We start from the raw sequence: 21,141 nt of genomic DNA on the forward strand, positions 1-21,141 counted from the left end.
TAAGCTAAACCCGCAAGGTCTTCAGATAGTAAAATTTCTAGACAGTAAATATAAAAATAACTGCTTAATGGGATTAGAGAGACATCAAAGGAGGGGAGCTAAAATAATAGGAGTCAGGAGCCAGCCATGGCAGAAGCAATCAAGCAGATTGGGAAAAGAATAAAGAAATTAATAAGTCGGTAATTGTATAAATTGGTGTGATTACTCTGGGAAGCAATGTGCCGTTATCCAGTAAATGTGGGATGATCAAACCATCATCCTACTGCCTCCCGGGAGACAGGTGCCAAGTTCGGGGATCCCTGTGTGGGAGGGTTGGTTGGTTAGTTGGTTTGAGAGTGTCTCCTTATATAGCCCAAGATGGCTTTGAAGTCATAATCCTCCTGCTTCAGCCTCCCAGAGTTATAGGTATGTGCCACCAAGCCCCGCCTGGGAGTGTTGTTTATACAGCAAAACCAATCAAGGAACCAACAAACTAAGAAAGCACAACAGAACTAACGAGGAAAACAGGAAGGAATAGAAGGAGAAAGGAAGGGAGGGAGGGAGAGAGGGAGGGAGGGAGGGGGAAGAGAGAGGGAGGAAGAGAAGGAGGGAAAGGGTGAGAGGGAAGGAAAAGGAGAAAGGGAGGGAGAAAGGGAGGGAGGGAAAGAGGGAGAAAGGGAAGAAGGGAGGGAGAAAGGGAAGGGAGAGAAAGAGGGAGAAAGGGAGGGAGGGAAAGAGGGAGAAAGGGAAGGAGGGAGGGAGAAAGGGAAGGGAGAGAAAGAGGGAGAAAGGAAGGGAGAAAGGGAGGGAGGAAAGAAGGGAGGGAGGGAGGAGAGGAAGGAGGGAGGGAGGGAAGGAAGGAGGGAGAAAGGGAAGAAGGGAGGGAGAAAGGGAAGGGAAAGAAAGAGGGAGAAAGGGAGGGAGGGAAAGAGGGAGAAAGGGAAGGAGGGAGGGAGAAAGGGAAGGGAGAGAAAGAGGGAGAAAGGAAGGGAGAAAGGGAGGGAGGAAAGAAGGGAGGGAGGGAGGAGAGGAGGGAGGGAGGGAGGGAAGGAAGGAGGGAGGAGGGAGAAAGGGAAGGAAGAAAAAGAGGGAGAAAGGAAGGGAGGGAGGGAGGGACTAAGGGAGGGAGAGAGGGAGGAAGAGATATAGGGAAAGGGAAGAGGGGCTTTTCAAAGGCAGAGACAGCTGGTATTGGGAGGACTTGGCTTAAAAGGTAGTAGCTCGCCATGACAGGTAGGAAGGTAAACCGAGCCAGACAGTTCCCTGTGAGTCTGTTTAAGATTCTCGGAGCTGCCTAGCATGAGATCCAAGTCTGATACCTCCTGACTCCTCCAGCCTTGGAGTAGGCACCAAGGCCCCATACTGGGTGGCTTGTGTGAATGTGTGAGGATAGTGACTGCAGTTGTCTTCTTGCTATACCCATAAGCAGTCCCACCACATCAACTCTCTGGAACCTGGTCTGCACATCTGTCTCCCAGGCATCTGACTCACCTGTTCTCAGGAACATGGAAGGCATCCAAGCCTGGATCTCTGTCTGGCCCTACAGATAGAGCTGGCGTCCTGTCTGCTTACACATGCCCAGTCAGACCTCATCCCCCAAGCTGGTGCATGGGGGTGGAAGTTGGTGTCTGGGGGTGGGTGTGGGTGCCTGGATGTGGGGGTTTGGCACCCCTCTACAGTCAGACCATCCTGGGAGTCAGCACTGCATCCTCTAAGCAGTGTGACCTTGGTGGATGAGTGCAAGTCTCTGAGCCAAAGTTGCTCATTTGCATAACGGAGAACAGAATGAGGCCCCTGGGGCTGCTGATGGGGTGGGGGGAGCTGTGCAATTTTATTGATCGAAGACTCTGTACATAAGCAGGCTGGGCTCAACAGGGGCTCCTAAACCCTCTGGGGCAGCAAACACCATCCCCAGGGCTCCCCGAGTTACCCATTTCTCCCACTAAGCCAAGTAATCTAAGCTACACAGGTCTCCACCTCACAGGACAAAACTGAGACCCCGAGAGGACAGGAACACACTAGGGATTCACAACCCTTGTGTGACCCCTCCTATGGGCTTGGGGGACAGTCTTTGCCCTCCCAGACTTGGTTCCTGCTCAGCTAGATTAGTTGTAGCTCTAAGAGAGACACCAGGCCTTAGGATGGCCTAATGGTTTGTACCCTAGTGACCAGCCAGGAGAAGACCTACCTGGGGTGGCCTAGCCCCAGGACCGTAGCCTGAACTGTCACTAAGCAAGGCCACCCTAGTCAGCTGACTCTCTGACCCGCCAGCACAAGTATAAGAATGTGGTGCTCATCAAGGTGAGCTGCCCCAGTCAGGGTCCTGCAAGGCTGACTGACTTTGGTTGAAACTGACTGATCTATTCTCTGAACTTCGTCCCTTTGTGAAGAGCAGAGGTCAGTCAGCACACACAGGCAGAGCCCTGGAGAAAGGGACAGCCTGAAATCACCACACTCATGTGCAGCACACAAGCAGTCACCCTAACCTCTCCAGATCTGCTCTGCCTATTGGCTGGCTGGCCTGCCTCAATGCCCAGGATCTGGCCCAGCACCACACTTAGGGACACCATCTTTTCTACATCAGTTTGCAGGTTGTGATCCTGACTTTTGGAGCATTGCTTGGGGTCAGCTTGCTCTTTAACCTGGAACAAACCCTCTGGTGCCTCCTTGCTGTTCTCACGATCCATGAGGTCACCTGGAATGGAGAGAAGAGGGCAGATGTTCCCCTCCACTCACCTGTATTTGCCCTGAAGCCAGTGTCCCAGACTTGCAGGCTGGGGACATGTGGCCTTGGCAGAATAGGAAGGGACTTATCTCCAAAACACAGGGACAAGATCAAGGCTGGTTACTCCCACATCAGCACACCAGGGTCACAAGCCACCTGTTGGCAAGCCAGTGTAGCACTAGGACGCACTGGCCAGGGACACCGATACCAAAGGAGCAAGGAAGAACCAGGAGTCAGGAAGGGCACTTGTGATCCGGACCTGACCTCTGCCCTCTGCAGCAGCAGGGTATATCGGCAGGCATATCACCCTCCAAGAACACATAGGCACAGACAACGGGGGCAGAAGTCCCTGCTCACACCAACCTCTGCCCCTGCAACACAAGGACACTGAAGTGCTAGAAGGAAATCATACAGCCTCTGCCTGACCACCCCTTTCCTGCACCCAGATCAAGCGTCTGAGAGGCCTGATTTCCAGCCTTAGCCACCATAGACACGGTCTTGTCCAGGTGCCCTGTCCCTGTCCCTGAAACTAACCATCCACTCTGAGGACAGGCTGGAACAGATCGTGACAGCAGTGAGTCACAGATGCATGAGGGAGAGAGCTCTGTGTGACCTTTCCCAGTGCGGGGACAAGCACTGTTCTAGAATATGATGACTTCTTACCTGAGAATGCTGTGTTTCTGATTCTGTCCACCGGCGATTCGTCCCTGTCAACCTGATCGCTGAGCATGAGTCAGGAAGCCAAGCCCTTCGATCGAGTTAAAGCACGGAAGCACTGTACCCTTACTAAGTGCCAGGCTCCCGACTAAGCTCTACTGAGCTCGCTACCTGTCCAGATGTTTTTACATGATAGATATTGCTGTGCCCATTTCACTGAGCTCAGCCTGAAAGACATGAAACCCCTGGCCCAGTGTCAGGTAGCAATGTGGAACCCGAGATCCCGCCGCTCACCCCCAGGGTTGGTCATCTCTCAGTTCACTCATTCGTTGTTGGGGTTTTGTGAGACAGGGTCTTACCATGTAGGGCAGGCTAGCTTTAAGCTTGTGATTTTCCTGTTCCTGTCCCGAGTGCTGAAGTGAGAGTTGGGCGGCACCATCACCCATTGTTCATTCCCCAGCCCTTGATTGTCTGCTCTTTGCCAGACACTTGTAAGCCTGGAAGGCTTCTGTTCAAGCTGCTGGTCCGTGCTTGCACTGTGTGACTGCCGTGCCCTTGGGCAGCCACATGTGTTGTGGAGGAGGAGGGCCCCATTCTGATTCACAGTCCAAGCAGGGAGAGTGACTACCTTGGGAACAAGGGTCCCATGTATCCATTCCCGAACAACCTGTTGCAGCCAGAGCTAGAAGAAAAGAGGAGGTGGGCTTGGCTCCCCGTTTTGGGGATTTCATAGTGGATGGTGGTAACAGAGGCCAGACGAGGCATGGGGCTTCCAACACTGAGAGATATGGAGGGTTGCAATGTGTGGTTAGAATGTTCCCCAAAGGCCCGTGGTTAGGTGCCTTGGTGGCCAGCCCCTGGCGTTACTGGGAGATCCTAGAACATTATGAGGTGGCACCTAGTATAAGAAAGTCGGATTGTTGTTAGCAAACCCCTATGGGAGTATTAAACACCAGCCCCGTAGCTAAGGCTGCTAGTCTAGTCTCCCAGACACTTAACCTGGGTGGGGAAGGGCAGTGGCCCAGCAAAGGCTGTACAATTTCCTTCTAGCACTTCAGTGTGTTTGTGTGGCAGAGCAAGGGCTAGCAGGAGCAAGGACCTCTGCCTCTGTCATCTGTCCCTCTGCGTTCCTGGAGAGTGGTGTGCCCTGTTGACACTCCCTGCTGATGTGCCTACTTCTTTTTCCTGCCACCACGGTGAAGACCTTGCTGCCCTGCGTACCCCTATCGGGGCACATAAGAGGTCCAAAAATCAGCAGGGACAACTGACCACGGCCCAGAACCTTGGATACTGTTACCTTTTCTCTGGTATTTTATACACAGGAAGCTGACTAACAAGGAGAACACCGTCCCTTCCTATGAAGCTGCAGGATTCATCAAGGGGCTCTGCCCAGTGGGCTTTTTGAACCATGGTCACCTCCTGAGAGCCCCCAGCTCTGGATAAGATGGTCAGACCAAGCTTCCCTGCTTGGGACCTCACAGTAGGGCTTCACCTCGAGCAGGAAGTCAAAGAACATACCATGCCAGAGGCCAAACCCAAGGCCAAGAGAGCTTTCCAACAACAAGCACACCACTGGCAGTGGAGTAGAAACATTGTTCCAGATTTCTGCTCCTCTTTGATCTATAGAGGGGTGTCCCTTGAAGGTAGCCATGGCTGTCTGGGCATGTCAGTCACTTGGCTCATTGTAGTAACAAAAGATCCTGAAAAGGGAGCTCAAAGAGGGATGGGTTTATTTGGGCTTATGGTTTGAGGGCACAACTCACCATGGCAGGGAGCAGGAGCTCAAGGAAGAAGCCAGTTGCATGGCATCTGCAGTCAGAAAGCAGAGAGAAGATTGGTCAAGCTTGGCAGAAAGCAGAGAGATGATTGGTCAAGCTTGGCAGAAAGCAGAGAGATGATTGGTCAAGCTTGGCAGGAGACAGAAAGATGATTGGTCAAGCTTGGCCCATAGTCTCTCCTTTCCATGCAGTCCTAGGATCCCAGCCCACAAAATTGTGCCCCACATCTAGATGGGTCCTCCTGGTTAACGTAACCTAGATCATCCCTCCCAGGCACACCTGGGGCTTCTCCCAGGTCATTGTTGACACTGTCATGCTGACAATATTAAGTCTCACCCTGATTATCTTTTTTTTTAAAGATTCATTAATTTTATGTATGTGAGTACACTGTTGCTCTCTTCAGACACCAGAAGAGGGCATCGAATCCCGTTATAGATGGTTGTGAACCACCATGTGATTGTTGGGAACTGAACTCAGGACCTCTGGAAGAGCAGCCAGTGCTCTTGCCCACTGAGCCATCTCTCAGGCCCCTCACCCTGATTATCTTGCTACGACCAAATGCCAGAACAGGAGAGGCAAACCTCTTAGACCTACAGCCCTGTCACTAGCACACCATAGCCACGCTCTGAAATTCAGAGCACACATTAGGGGAAAACCATATGAGTTTGGGGCTGTGTGTTTCTGCAGTGCCATTGAGGTTAATGACACCTATCACCCAGCTCAAGTTTAGGTTCTATCATGGCACATGTCTTCCCTGCCCAGGTCTACACTCCCCGATGGCAGATTTCAGGTGTATTGTTTAGACAGGCTCAGACCCATATCATTGTCCCAACACACGTGTGGGAAAGCTGCAATGGGCAGAATCTAGGCTGTAGCTGTGGCTCATGGAGAGGATGCTGGGTACCACAATGTGGACCTAGAACGGTGGCCCAAGAATGGTACCTTCTAGAACTTTCCCTCCTCTAGTCTCCCTCTGCCCACACACCCGTCCTCAGGGACCTCATCCAGGTGACAGGGACCAATGTACTCATCAGTGAACTGATTACATCCCCTACCAGAGTTTGTGCCTCCACCTAGAAACCGTGACATCTTCCTGCCCCCATGCCTATAGCCACAGTTTGTGTGCTCACCTCATGAGGGCCACAGTGGGGATTCAGTTAATTGGATCTGTGCTGGGAAAGAGAGCCACCCTAGGGTTACCTGCCCCAGCCCTAGCTTATTAATAAGCTTCCTGGTCCATCACTGGTGTTACCTTTAATTGGAGGGAGATGGCAGCACACAGGCAGAGACAGAGGCTGTGTTGTTCCAGCCTACACACTCTTGCTAGCCTCAGGCATAGCCTGGGCAGTCTTGACTTCCTTCACCGGAGCCTGGGTGAACCACTCAGTCTTGCACAGCCTCTCAGACCTCTTGCTTGGCAGCCTCAGCTCAGAGCCAGCTACAGAGTGTTGAATAGACAGACCATAGACAGACCGCCCCTGAACTGGACTGCACACAGTAGGACCTGGCTGAAGCTTCCTGTGAGACATCCGTGCTCTCCCCACTCCAGGCAGAGGCACCACTGCTAAGTCTATTTTCCTCTTAAGCTAGTTGGGTCTCTTTCAAACACTCTAAAGAGTCTAGACAGGCCACCCACGGGGACTCAAAACTTAATTGCATTCGACTTTACCCTGAATATCAACAAGGGCACATGCAACTCTGGGAGTCATCAGAAGCCACTGTTGGGAAAACCCAGGGCAAAAGGTCTCACTCATTCCTCTCGAGGTCAGGGTCTCTTTGCCCAGTGCTCTTGAAAACAGTCTCAGCATTATATGGGCTGCACCCAGTACCGGTACAATTCCAAATATGAACCAATTCCAAGGCCAAAAAAGATGGCCTAGCTCTGGTCACAGAATCCAGGAGAACCCCACTGCTCTTTGAGAGAACTGCAGAAAGATAGGGGTGGTGGAATCTGATGACATTGAGAACCGGTGAGGCCATGTAGGATCCATTCCGTGGACCATGTCAGCCTTGGAAGTTGATTTCTTTATAGTTCTTCTACTTTCCTATCATTCTCTTTTACATTCTACAAACGTCCTTCCAGACCAGAGGGAAGGGCTGCCAAGGTCCCTGGGATAGAGAGCCTGGAGCCAGCTGCAGGCCTGGCACAGACGCTGGTCTCTCTCTCTCTCACTCTCTCGCTCTCTCTCGGTCAGAATCATTATCTTTATGTTCTTGGAAGGAAGAAGAATCCACATGAATGTTGGGTAGCCAGGGGTGGACTATATTGAGCAAGTGTTAGTCTCATCTTCCTCTTGGCATTCTGTATCCATCTAGGAGGTGGGGGGACAGGGAGAGGGGGCAAGGAGCTTCATCTTCACACCCAGCTGGCCACACACACACAGACTCCGTGCCTGGATCCTTGCATCCCCGGAGCCCTCACACTCAGGTGTGCTCGCACCGGAGAGGTTCACACCTCAGGGACCTCACACCCCAGAGCCCTCACACGCAGGAGCCCCCCAATGCCCAAGAGGCTCGCACCCAGCTTCAAGAGTGGGCTCGAGTCTAGGGACCTCAAAGCTCATCGGGGCTGCCCAGAGCATCGCCCACAGAGCTCCGTGCCAGGCGTTGGCGGGCTGCTCGCTTTCCCACAGGTCTCTGTAACAGCGCGGCCTGATCCTTAAGACGGATCACTGTTCAAACCACACAACAGCCTCTCTGTTATCTCAGCGTAACCAGCCTCCACGGGGTGATAAACAGCCCCGAATTGAATCGTTCCTTCTGCAAATTAAACTCTGTGGGGCCGGAGGACTGCCATTACCTTAATTATATTCCAGAATTTTCCATTCATCTCTTGCCTGCTGCTGCAGGTCCCATATGGATTTGTCCGTGGACATTGATGGACGGGCAGTCCTGGAGCCAGCAGCTGGCGATGTTCCCCTCGTGGCTGTCTCTGCAAGAGGCTGTAAGCAGCCTCAGGACTCTGCCTCTCTTCATCCTGATTCAGTCTCCAAGATGAATCACCTCCCCGGCCGGCCAGCCTTCCTTCTAAACGCACGTGGGTTTTGGTCTGCAGGTTCACAGCCAGGGGCAGGCAGACCTGGGACACCATTTGCTTTATTGTTTGGTTCTGGCATTAACATATCACCACATCATTATGGTCTAGTTCTTTTTTTATTTTGTTTTGCTTTGTTGTTTTGGTTTGGTTTGTTGTGGTTTTGAGGCAGGGTCTTACTATGCCTGGCTGGCTTCAGACTCACTATGTAGTCAAGGCTGGCCTTGAACTCTTGAGTACTGGGATTAAAGGTGTGTGCTACCCAGCGCTGTCCATTACGGTTTGCTTTTAAACCCAGAAAAGGGATGAAATTGACTGAAGCCCCACGGCAGTACCTGGCTGTGGACCCAGGCTATTCCCCAGATGTTCCTCAAAAGAGAGACTTTCTGGAACAGAGGGATGAAGCAAAGACAGGTACAGGGAAGGTGGCCTATGGGGCTGGGTCCAGGGCTGGTGTCACACCACACAGCCAACATGCTTTTGGACCTCTAAGCCCTCTCTTGAGGATCTGACCTGAGAGGAAAGTAAGGGTGTCTGCATCCAGCACCAGCTCCCACAGGGCTCCCAGCAGCTGGTGAAAGAGCCCAGCCAGCTTAAGTGGCTGGCACTCAGAGAGGAGGTGCTGGGTAACACAGACTGATATCCACACATCTGCTCACAGATTCTGTGTGCAAGCCAGTCGCCATAATGGGTGACAACCATAGTCATTTTTCATTAAAAAACGATTGCAGATGGTCCTTGACTTTGAATGCTTCCACTTGGGAGGCATTGACTTTGCACGGTGAGGGAGCAGGATGCATTCAGTAGAAGCCATGCTTCTGAGTTCGGTGGGTTTAGGGGTTTGGGAATCTGGAGTTCAGCATCCTCCCTACAGCCAGCTCTAGCTCTGTGGAGTCCCACAAGCACTGCCAGTGCCCTCCTTCCATGCCTTGTGCTGCGTTCCCGAACTAGGAGCCTGGCTGGACAAAGGGGATTTGATCCATTTGTAACTCACAATGAGCTTGACAGGGCATGACCCCATCATATACCAAGAACAGCATGACCACACGCGCGCATACACTCACACTCTCTCTCTCTCTCTCTCTCTCTCTCTCTCTCTCTCTCTCTCTCTCTCAGCAATAGAAAAATCTGGCAGAATCTATAGACAGCGGTTGCTGACCCTCCCAGGGTCTCCTGAGGGCTGATCCCCATTCGCCTCTGGATCAGCACCCTCCCCCCATGCTTTTTGTCCAAGTGGTTTAACCAGTTCCCTAATGCACCAGTCCTGTCACAGAGTCCCCACAGAGTACTCCAAGTTCACTCTCTCCCATTTGATGAAGTCTCTGCTAAGCCTGAACCCTGCACACAATCTCCTGCTCTCCCCGCTGCGCTGTCAAGCAGAGCATTTTCTTATAGCATCTGTGACCCGCTGACATGTTACATTTTGGTACGTTCATGGTCAAGTGCCTATTTCCCCACTATACACCCTCTCCCCACCCCATCCTTCTTGAAGAAATTTCCTAGATCAGGAACTTTCTTTTGTGCACAGCTGTGCTCCAAGGCATTGGCGGAGCCTAGTTCACAGTCAGTACTTGTCTTAGTTAGGGTCTTATTGCTGTGAACAGACACCATGATCAATGCAAGTTTTATTTTTTTTCTTTTTTTTTTTTTTTTTTTTTTTCGGAGCTGGGGACCGAACCCAGGGCCTTGCGCTTCCTAGGCAATCAATGCAAGTTTTATAAACGACAATTTAATTGGGGCTGGCTTACAGGTTCAGAGGTTCAGTCCATTATCATCACGCGGGAGCATGGCAGCATTCAGGCAGGCATGGTGCAGGAGGAGCTGAGTTCCACATCTTCATCTGAAGGAAGCCAGGAACAGCCTTGGCATCCTAGGAGGAGCTAGGAGGAGGGTCTCCAAGCCCACTCCACAGTGACACACTTCCTCCAACAAGACCACACCTTCTAATAGTGCCACTCCCCAGGCTAAGCACATGCAAACCATCACATTCTACTCCCTGGGCCAAGGGTATTCAAACCATCGCAGTGCTCAAAGTTATTCTATTTTTCAAGAGCATTGAGACAATTCAAAAAGCGTAACATGTCCAACTGAGACAATAGAACATCCATCAACAAACGCTGAACCCCTACTCTACAACATATTCAAGGCTGATCAAGATGGACCGCAAACCCAGATGTGGGAGCTACAACTATAAAATCCTTAGATGTATACCAGGAGTGAATCCTCTTTAGGTCAACTAGTGGTTTCTTGGCTCAGACCAAAAAGGACACAAAATAAAATATACCTCATCAAGATTAAAAATATCAGCTGAGCACGATGGCACGCACCTTTATTCCCAGTACTTGGGAGGCAGAGGCAGGTGGATCTCTGAGTTTGAGGACAGCTTGGTCTACAGAGTGAGTTTTGGGACCACCAGGGATACATTGAGAAACTCTGTCTTAAAAAACAAAAAACAGAAAAAAAGTTTAAAAAAAACCATCTTAGCTAGACCTAGTGTTGCTCCTGTAATCCCAGTACTCAGGAGGCAGAGGCAGGTGGATCTCTGTGAGTTCCAAGACTGCTTGGTCTACATAGTGAGTTCTAGGACAGTTAGGACTAAATAGTGAGACCCTGTCCCCAAAACCAAACGACCCAATTCAAATAAACACCTAAACCTTTACCTCAAAAAAAAAATCACCAAGAAGTAAAAAGGCATTCTAAGAATGGAATAAAAGAATTGCAGGCTTCATATCTTGTGAGAAGTATGCCTCTGTTACATTAGAACAAACTCATTCAATTCAATAAAGACAAGTAACCCAGTGCAGCTGGGCATGGCAGCTCTGAGGGTTCACTGCAATTGTCAACCTGACTAGATTTAAAATCACCTAGGACACATAACCTTTTCCAGAGTGGTTTAATTGATGAGGAAGATCCCAGCCCCCTGACTGAGGACTATCCTACCATACTAAATAAACAGAAGATGAGCTGAGCACCAGAATTTGTCTTTCTGCATCCTGACAGCAGAAGCAATGTGACCAGCTGCCCCCCACTCCTGCCGCCATGCATGCCCAACCATGATGGACTATACCATCAAACCATGAGCCTTCCTCTTGTCACAAAATGAGAGGAGTTAACTAATGTAGTAGCTCAGGCCTATGGAGGGGTAGGTGGAGGCAGGAGCTCAAGTCTCAGTAAGTAAGTGAATGTACACACACACACACACACACACACACACACACACACACACACATATATATATATATATATATATATATATATATATATATATATATATATATCTCCAACCTAACACATACAGGAAAATGGTTTTATTTGATAAGACATTTTCTCAAAGTAGATATATAAATGGCTGACAACCACAGTCTATCATTTCCTTTCTGTTGCTGTGATAAGATACCCTGACCTAAAGCAACTTAGGCAAAGAAAGGGTTTGATTTACACTTTCAGGTTATGGTCTACCACTGAGGGAAGTCAGGACAGGAACTTGAAGCAGAAACTATGGAGGAACACTGCTTGCTAGTTCACTCACAGGCTCATGCTCAGCTAGCTCTCTTAGATAGCCCATTACCACCTGCCCAGGGAATGACGCCGCCCACAGTGGGCTGGTATCTAACATCAATTAACAATCAAGACAGTCCCTCACAGACATGTCCACAAGCCAGTCTGATGTGAGCCATCCCCTCAGATGACTCTAAGCTATGTCAAGTTTACAATTAAAACTAGCGAGGACAACACATAAAATGTTCAACATTAAGGGTAAAGAGATGGCTAAGAACATGTTTCACTCTTCCAGAGGACCAGAGTCCTGTTCCCAGCACCTGAGTCAAGCATCAAGCATCTTACAACTACCTCCAGCCTCTGCAGTCACCTGAACTCGTGCACAGGCGCATGTACATACACAATGTGCGCTCTCTCTCTCTCTCTCTCTCTCTCTCTCTCTCTCTCTCTCTCACACACACACACACACACATGTACAAAAGCACACATGTGAGGATGATGATTATAATGATGATGAAGAGAAGAAAAAGAGAAGGAGTGTACTTTTTAAAAAGAATGGTGGCGCCATGAAAAATATATACCCAGTGGGTCGTGTCTGGGCCCATTTGTGCTACCGCCACCAATATCTCCATGTTACTCAGACTTGTGCTGCTGTGACAAGCTGCTGAGAGGAACACTTCAAAGGAGGAAATGTTCGTGTTGCTTCTTGGCTTCAGAAGCTTCAGATTGAGGTCACTTAGCCTCCTGGCTGTGGCTTTTAGTGAAGCAGAACTTCATGGTGGAGGGAGTGTTCTAGGGCACAAGTGATTGGCTGATGGGCACAGGAAGAAGGGGAGGGGCTTGGGACAAGTTTGTCTGTCAGAGCAGTGACCTAGGCCTCTGTCCTTGTCACTGTTCTATTGCTATGCGGCGACCCCTTGGCCAAGGCAACTCTTATAAAAGAAAGAAAGCATTTGATTGGTGTTGTTGTAGAAATAAAAAAATAAAAAAGGTATTTTTGTCTTTTACCCCACTAGCTCTGTACCGCGGTGCCCGCCGCACACTTTCCTACACTCAAACCCTCACATAAAAGAACACACAACACAATAATCTTTGACCTAATTGGTAAGATATAATTGCCCACTTAAACATACAAAGCCAAGTACCATCCATCCCTTGAGAACATTAATAACAACCTGTAAATACACAGATCAGAATCTTAACATCACCTGCCATCTTGTCCTGCCATGGCTTCTCTCCTCTTTCCGTCCCCCGTCTCTCCTCTAGTCTCCTCCTCTTCCTTCAAACTTCTCTCCAGCCCATCGTTCCTTCTCCTCCAATGACAGGCCTCCTTCTATCCTGTACCTGCCTCACCTGTGACATCATCCTACAGATTGGGGGCACACTTACAGTTTCAGAGGTTTGGTCCTTCATCATCTTGGTACTGGAGAAGTTGTTGAAAGACAGACACTGGACTTTTCATGACCTTCCAAAGCCGGTCCCTGGTTACTCACCTCCTCCAACAAAGCCACGCCTCCTAATTCTTCTAATCCTTTCAGATAATGCCAGTCAAATTCAAATATAAGCAGCTATGGGAGCCATTTTTACTGAAGGCACCAACAGCTGCAGTTCTCGTAGCTGCCCAATAGTGTCATGGAGCACAGATTCTATCAGGACCTCCAGTTACTTCCTGGAAGCCCCCTCTCTGAACACCACTGCCTTCAACACTCGGACCTTGGTGAGAACGCTTCACACTCAAATCACAACGTCTTGCCCTAGCCCTCAAAGGCCTGTGTCCATTTCCTATCACAAAAGGAATTTAATCCGCCCTCGTCCAGAATCCCCAGAGGCTTAACAGCTCTGAAATCCTTCAAACAGCAAAATCAAAGTGTCCTCTGAGACTTAAGGCAAATTCTTAGCTGGGTCAAATACAAGGGCACCGAGTAAACTTTCCATCTCATAAGCAGGGAGTAGGCCATTCAAAGGAGGGCAGAGAATGTCTGAAACCAAGCAGAGCAAACGTGGCATCCTGGTTTGTTCCATGACTGGCATAGGGGTGGGTGGTGGTGATGGTGCGTGAGCTCCCACAAGTTTGGGTAGCCCTGTCCCTATGGCCTTCCATCTACAGCACAGCCACATCCTGGGTTGACTCTACATGCTGTGTCTGCTATTCCTCAGCCAATACTCCATGTAGCTGGCATCTCCAACAACCTGGGGTTTTCTCTGCAGCTCCGGCTTCACCTTCAGTTGCTCTGGGTACAGCCCTGTAGGATGTCTCTGCCCTGCTCCTCTCAGCCATTCCAATCAGAGAATCCCCACCAACATCTGCTCCCCTTGATCCCCGGTCTCCATGCTGGCCAGACTTTCACTGCAGTGACACAACAGAGAGGAAGAGTCTCAGGGAGGAGGAATTTCATTTGGCTCGTGATTTCAGGGGCTTCAGCCCAGGGTCTCTTTGGGAGTATGTGAGGTGGAGAGAGGCAGTATAACAGAGGTGAGCATCCCATGGTGGCTAGGAAGCAGAGCAGAGATGGTAAGCATCCCACACACAGAGACAATCCACATCTGCCAAGCATGTCTGCAGTGGTCCGCTTGTTCAAACAGGGTCTTCTTGCTAATTCCCACCACATGCGGGCAGTGGCAACAAAGTCCAAAGCCATCAGTAGATTAATCCAGTGGTGAGGACAGAAGTCTCAAGATTAGGTCACATCCCTGAGTCCCAACTCTGACCCCACCACACTGGGGACCAAGCCTTCAACTCATTAGTTTCTTGCAAGACATTTTATCACAGAGCCTTTGCAACCACAGTTCATCTAATCCACAAAGCACAGCATTTTGCTTCACATCAACGGGATGGGGCACCTGGTGAGATTGCTCTGTGCTCCCAATACCGGGTGTGGAATGCTATGTCCTCTCACAGTGGAAGGGCTAAGGACCAAGAGCTTTCTACCCTTTGTTATCAAGCCCTTTACTGTAGGTGCAAATTACACTGGCAAAGATGGGGCCCTGGTGACTGTGATTTAATTGCTTCTCACAAGCCGTGTCTCTGCTGTACCTGGCATCAAGTCTCCTCAACATGAGTGTGGGAGAGGCAACACCATGAAAGCAACAAGAAGAGCTGGAGAAAAGTCACACCCATGTGTTACTCGTAAGAAGGTTCATGATACCGCGTGGGGAAACAGTGCTGTCCTGTCAAGGGTTAAACATGTCATTGGTGTACAGTACACAACCAGAACTGAAGGCGGCCTCCACACCGATATTTACAGCAGCATGATCTTCAAAGGTTTAAAAAGAGCAGAAGTAAGCCACACACCCATCCACAAGGGTGTAAACACAAGTGTGCCTTTGCGATTGAATATCCTTCGTCTGTAGATAAAGAGGGAGATCATGAAGAAGTCGAAATATCCTAAGAGCCAGAGGACCGTGTAAAACAGTGTCTTCTGGACCCCACAGGACTATGGCCTAGTTGGCCTTCTATCGCTGTGATAAAACACTGACCGTAGATTAAGACGATGCCTCACAGACACACATGCCAGTCTGATGGAGGCGGCATGTCAGTTGAAGTTCTTTTTTCCCAGGTCACTCTAGTTTGTGTCAAGTAGAAGCAGACAGACAGACAGACGGACCCTGCCAACTGACTCCATTAGGCTACTTTGTCACAGCAAGCGGGAAAGTGACGAATACATTCAGCGTTTGAGAAATGTGTGGCTCAGAACCGCAATTGAGGGTGAACCTGGCCCACGTTCTAGTTGGAGGGCACATGTGCTTCCTCCACCCCAACTCTGTGCTCTTCTTAGCTCCAGCACCTACACTCCCCAAGGTGAATGGCAAGGCCCAGAAGAAAGAACACATTATGCCGCGGTATTTAGTCCCAGATGATGGCACCAACCGCAGCTGGTACTCGGACGTTCCTGGGCTAGGTTGCCGGTCCCTTTGCCTGCAAACCTCAAAGCTGGATGTTTGCACTTTCACCAGGGAAAAGTTTAGGAAACTTTCCACAGCTGACATAAAATTACCAGACTGTAGCTCACCCTAGAAAATCAGGAAAAGGTAGCCCCTCCTTCACCCCCCCCCCAAGTTGCTTGGTCTCCTGCTTGGCCAGCTTTGTCTCCCTTCTGCTTGCAAGCTGAAGCCCTAATTAAAGAGCACTGCTAGTCTTGTTCACAACATTTGGCTTCTCCTTGTTTCTATTGTTTCCGTGCCAAAGGATCCTGTCTCTGCCCCGGATCCTACTGCCAGATCTCAATAATGGCCACAGGAAGCAGACGGAAAACAATTGCGGATGCGGAAGACCCACGATGCATTCGTCAGCACACTGGGCCTAATTGGGGCGTGAGAAACCTACATGCGGCAGCAGACTGCTCATTATCCCCAGCCACACGTGGAACCTTTTCAAAATTTGGCCATATTTTGGCCATAAAAGAACTCTCAATAAACTTCAAAGGATGTCACATGTAAGAACCCAGTGCAAGGTAATTACGTTCAAGAATCAGGAAAAGATAGCTATGAATTAAAAATGCTCATTTCAATGATCTACAGGTCACGGAAAGGAACGCAAATGAGAAGATATTTTGTCTTGAGTGGAAAATAGAAACAAGAACCTCCAAGCATGTGGGAGGCAGCGTCGAGAACACCCAAGCCATGAATATTAAGAAATAACCAAGGCTGAAAATTAATGAGCTAAGCATCCAGTTCACACGCCTAAAAGAACGAAAAGAAGCAAAAATACCAGAGGAAATCAAATAATAAAGACGAGCCCACAAAGTAATGAAACATGGGGGGTGGAGGGAATGTGAGAAATTAGTGAAATTAGAAATTAATTCTCTGAAAAAGCTTGGGGGATGAGAGTTGACTTGTCTGAGCCTGTTTCCCTGGAGACCAGTCTCTCAGCACCAGAGCTGGCCCCATGCACACTTCAGTGACAGCCAGATGGAGCCCGGGGCTTGAGACAAGGCTTTCTAGCAGCTGTGAGGCTTGGAGTCAGAACCTGCCCAGCACCTGGCAGGTGCCCACACTGAATAATAATGCCCTTGACCAGGACAGAAGAGGACCACAGTTTCCTAACAGCACAGCATCCTAGCCCAACAAGCCAGGCTGGCAAGTCCCTTTGTAACCCCAGATGCACAGCAGGCTAGACCTTAGTGAGTAGCTCTCGTGTCGGTCACATGGACAGCTGCTCCCTCATGAAACTCCCCTTCATACTTATGTACGTTCTGTGTCAAAGTGATCCTGCACCTGGCTTGAAAGACCCGATCACGGAGAAACCTCTGGAGATATTGGTTATGGAGAGATGGGGGTGGGGGAGAGACAGATAATGTCAGGGAGGAGGAAGGAGGGAGGGAGGAGAAACAGAGACAGGAAAACAGAGAGAGACAGAAAGGGAAGAAAGGGTAGAGAAAGTGACAGAAACAGACACACATGGGGGGGGGAGAGAGAGAGAGAGAGAGAGAGAGAGAGAGAGAGAGAGAGAGAGAGAGAGAGAATATGAGCAGAAACTGAACTGGAAGGGAAAGGCTAATGCTGTGAACCCCGGAGACCCTGCAAAGCCAGAGAAATGCTGTGCTAGGCTGAGCAATTGTCTTCGAGGAAACCCAGGGCCTCTTCCAGGACAGAAGACTTTGCAGGAAGCTGAGTCTTTAGAGGTGAGGAGATGACCTGCACTGCCTGGTGATGGGTGATGTCGTCACAAGGGTCCTTGAAGCAGAGAAGGGGATTTGGCAGTAGAAGAGGAGGATGTGATAGGAGCCCAAGCTTGAGGCCTTCACTTGAAGATGAGGGAGGCCACAGGCTAAGGGATGCCGGGAGGCACCAGGGCCTGGAAAAGGTAGGGATGGATTCTAACCCCCAGCCATGATGGTATGCTGACCCAGTCCAATGTAACCCATTTGGGCCTCTGCCTCCTACAGTGTTATAGAGGTTAGATAAGGGGTGTCAACTGTGGGAGGACATGGAGCTTTAAGAGTTGGGGGTCAGTGAAAGGTCTTGGGTCTTTGGAATACGTTCTAGAAGGTGGTGCAGTACACCAGACTCCTTTTCCTTCTGTCTCCTTCACTTCCTGCAGTCCCCCACTTTACTTTCAGGAGGCCATGTTGTCTCAGCACAAGCCAAAATCAGTAGAATCCACACACTACTCTTGGAAGTTCCCAAAACCATGAGTCCAAACAGACCTTTTCCTCTGGTTAAGTGGTCTATCCCAGGTCTTTTGTTACAGTAACAGAAAGCTGACTAGCACAGACTGTAAGGGAGTAAGTTTTGCTGTGTTTTAAAAACTATGTATCTGTATATGTTCAAGCATGCATGGGGGGCAGGTTTAGAGGACCAGTCTCAAGATTCAGTTCTTGGTTGTTTCTTCTGTGCTTCGGACCCCACTTCTAGGCAATTCTCCTTTCCCCACCTTCTGATCTCCCTGAGGAATGCTGGGATTACAGATTACACACCACATCTGGCTTATTTACCTGGGTCTGGCTGTTACTTCAGATTGTCAAGCTTCAATGGCAAGCATTTTTGCTACTGTGTAAGGGGAGGTATGGTGGTGGTGGGGTGTGCCTATGTAGGTGAGGAGCAGGGGGAACTATGACAGGTATCTATGTAGGCAAGAGGGGTGGGAAATCCTCTCTCTCTCTCTCTCTCTCTCTCTCTCTCTCTCTCTCTCTCTGTGTGTGTGTGTGTGTGTGTGTGTGTGTGTGTGTGCGCGTGTGTGTGTGTATCACAGGGCATCTTGCAGGACTCAGTTGTCTCCTTCCAACATGTGAGCTCCGGGCACAAACTGGCTTGGCCTCAAGCTCCACTACACACTGTATGTACTACCTCATAGGCTCATCATGGCCACCACTGCCCTGGGGTGTTAGTGCTGTAATCAGTGCTGTCAAGAGGGAGATTCTCTTCTGGATTTCCACATCCACCCTCTTCTTTGCTACAAAGCTGTCCTACTGTGCGGACATATTCTCCCTGCTCCAGGCTTTCTATCTGTAGTGTCTTCACCCTCTAATTTCTCCCATTATGTCCCACCTGAGCATACCGAGCTCCCTCTACCAGACTCTTTCAAGTAACACAAAATGAGGTCTTCTTTCCAACCCACTTTGCCAAAGGACATTTAAGATGGTGCCTCTGGGCTACACCTGGTAACACTGTTGCCTTTTGGGAGTGTTTGTTTTGCTCTGTTTTATCCTCCCTGCATTTGGGAGACCCTTGGGTATTTCTTAGAATCAAGTTGGATCTGCCTGATGGAGATTTGCACAGACTTTGTTAAGTAGAGTTTTAAAGTACATACTGTGGATTTTACCTACCAAGCTCATTGTTGTCCACTCGCCTTTAGGATAAAATAGGGACCCTTACCTTCTTTCAGTTGCTCCTCACTTCTGTTTAGAATATAACTGTCCTAAATACATCTGTATACATCAAGAACCACATGGACAGTAGGAAAGGTTTTACTTTATTCCTGGACACATTTTAGGTCAGTAGAGAAAAGTTTCATTCCCTCATTACTCAGCATCCTAGGCTACTAAGACTCTTCTCCTGTCCTGCTGATCCACTTCAGAGTCCATTGACCACAATTCTGTTCATCTTCCTTCACTTGAGAATGGCTACCTTGACCCTTTTTTCCTAACGGATACTTTTGCTAGGTATAGAATTCCCAACTGTCAGTACTGTCAAGAATCTCAATGCTGGGCTGCACAACCCCCAGGAGGGTCTGCTGTTTTGGCTTTGTTACCCATGTGTGCCATTTCTTTCTTGCTGCCTTCGAGATGTCCTTTACCCCCATCCTGCACCCGTCTTTAGTTTTCAGACATTTGACTCTGATGTGTCTTGATATATTTCTTCGGTCTTCTCTTTTTTGGGATCAGTTCAACTATTCGTATCTATAGGTGTTTGTGTTTCACCAAATCTGGAAAGTTTCCATATGTATTTTCTTCACAGTTTTCTAAAGGAAGAGAGGGTTTATCTTAGCCACAGTTCCAAGGTCAAATCCTTTTTCCAAACCCACATACTCTCTCTTCTCCTAAATTCCTAGTGGAAGGAATGCTGGATCTTTTGTTGTGCTTCCACAGGCCCTTGAGGATCGTGGAGTTTTAGTTTGCTTGTTTGGTTGGTTTTGTTTTTGTTTTGTTTTTTCAAGATAGGCCCCACCAGGTATCCTTGGCTCTCCTGGAACTCACAACGTAAACCAGGCTGGTCTTGAACTCATAGAGCTGCCTGCCTCTACCTCCCAAGTGCTGAGACTAAAAGCCTGCCCCACCATTCTAGCCTGAGGTTCGGTTTTTAATAGTCTACGTCTTCATGTGCAGAGTGCGAGAATTGAGTCTGTGTGTCTGTCTCCCAGGCTCTTCCCCAGACCTCTTCACTCCGTTGCTGAGACCAACCAGTAAGCAACTTTCCCTTCTGATTCTCACTCCAGTTCTATGATTTCCACCTGACTCTTCTTTATAACACCTATTTATTTGTGGGAGTCTTCTGTTTTCTTGTTGTAATCACAGGCGTAGGTTGCCATGGCTACTGTGCAGTCCTTGCCAGATACTTCCAGTATCTGTGTTGTCTTGACGTTTGTGCCAATTGCTGTTCTTTTTATTTGAGATTGTATTGGTTCTCGGCATGACATATGACTTTAGAAAAAAAAAAAAGATTTTTATAAAAACCACCAGTATGGGGGGGGGGGGTGCATATGAGTGCTGTGCCTAAAATGGCCAGAAGAGGGCACCAGATCCCTGCGAGCTGGAGTTAGAGCTGGTTGTGAGCCATCTGACAAGGGGGCTGGGAACCAAGCTTAGGTCCTCTACAAGAGAAGCAAGTTCTTCACAACTGAGCCGTCTTTTAGGTTCCACGTGTGATTTTTCAATAGTACCCTACGCCTTTGGCGCATATGCTATGTGTTAGGAAAATAAGCGAAACCATTTTGTGTGACTTGGAACAATGTGACATCTGTCAAACAGGAGCTTGCCACCAGCTAACTCTCAGATAGGCCCCAGAAGCAAGCCCAGGACAGGCCTTGGTATGCTAATGATATGCTAATTGTATGCTAATATGGGTTAATGAATCACACACACACCCCAAAGTGGTGTTGATGTGCTAGTAAACCAGCCCCAATATGAGAGCCCTGATGCCCCTAAACTACTATCAAAGATAAGGTTCAAAAATTGGAACTTTGGGGGAAGAGTCTCTGGGATCAAACTGCCACACTCCTACAATATGACTTCTCAAGCCTCTATGTGATTAGGGAAGTGACATGAGATTCTGTATTTGGCCTTGGCTTGAACTTCTGGCACTGGTGACAGGTTTACACATGCCCACCAGTCGGCGCTAGCCATTAGTCAATGCTTTCAAGCCCTCCGATCAGTGCCATCCTCCCAGCCTGCCAGAGTTGAAAGGAGTTTGTGGTAGATGTGGGCCAATCCTGCAAGCTTCCAAAATGTCCCCAATGGAACCCTGTAGCAGCATATTCTGTCCAAACAACTGTTTCCTCTGCCTGCTAAGATGTCAGTTCGACTTTTACATTA

Source organism: Rattus norvegicus, chromosome 7, assembly GCF_021556685.1.
Source record: "Rattus norvegicus strain SHRSP/BbbUtx chromosome 7, alternate assembly SHRSP_T2T, whole genome shotgun sequence".
NCBI classification, from domain to species: Eukaryota; Metazoa; Chordata; class Mammalia; order Rodentia; family Muridae; genus Rattus; species Rattus norvegicus.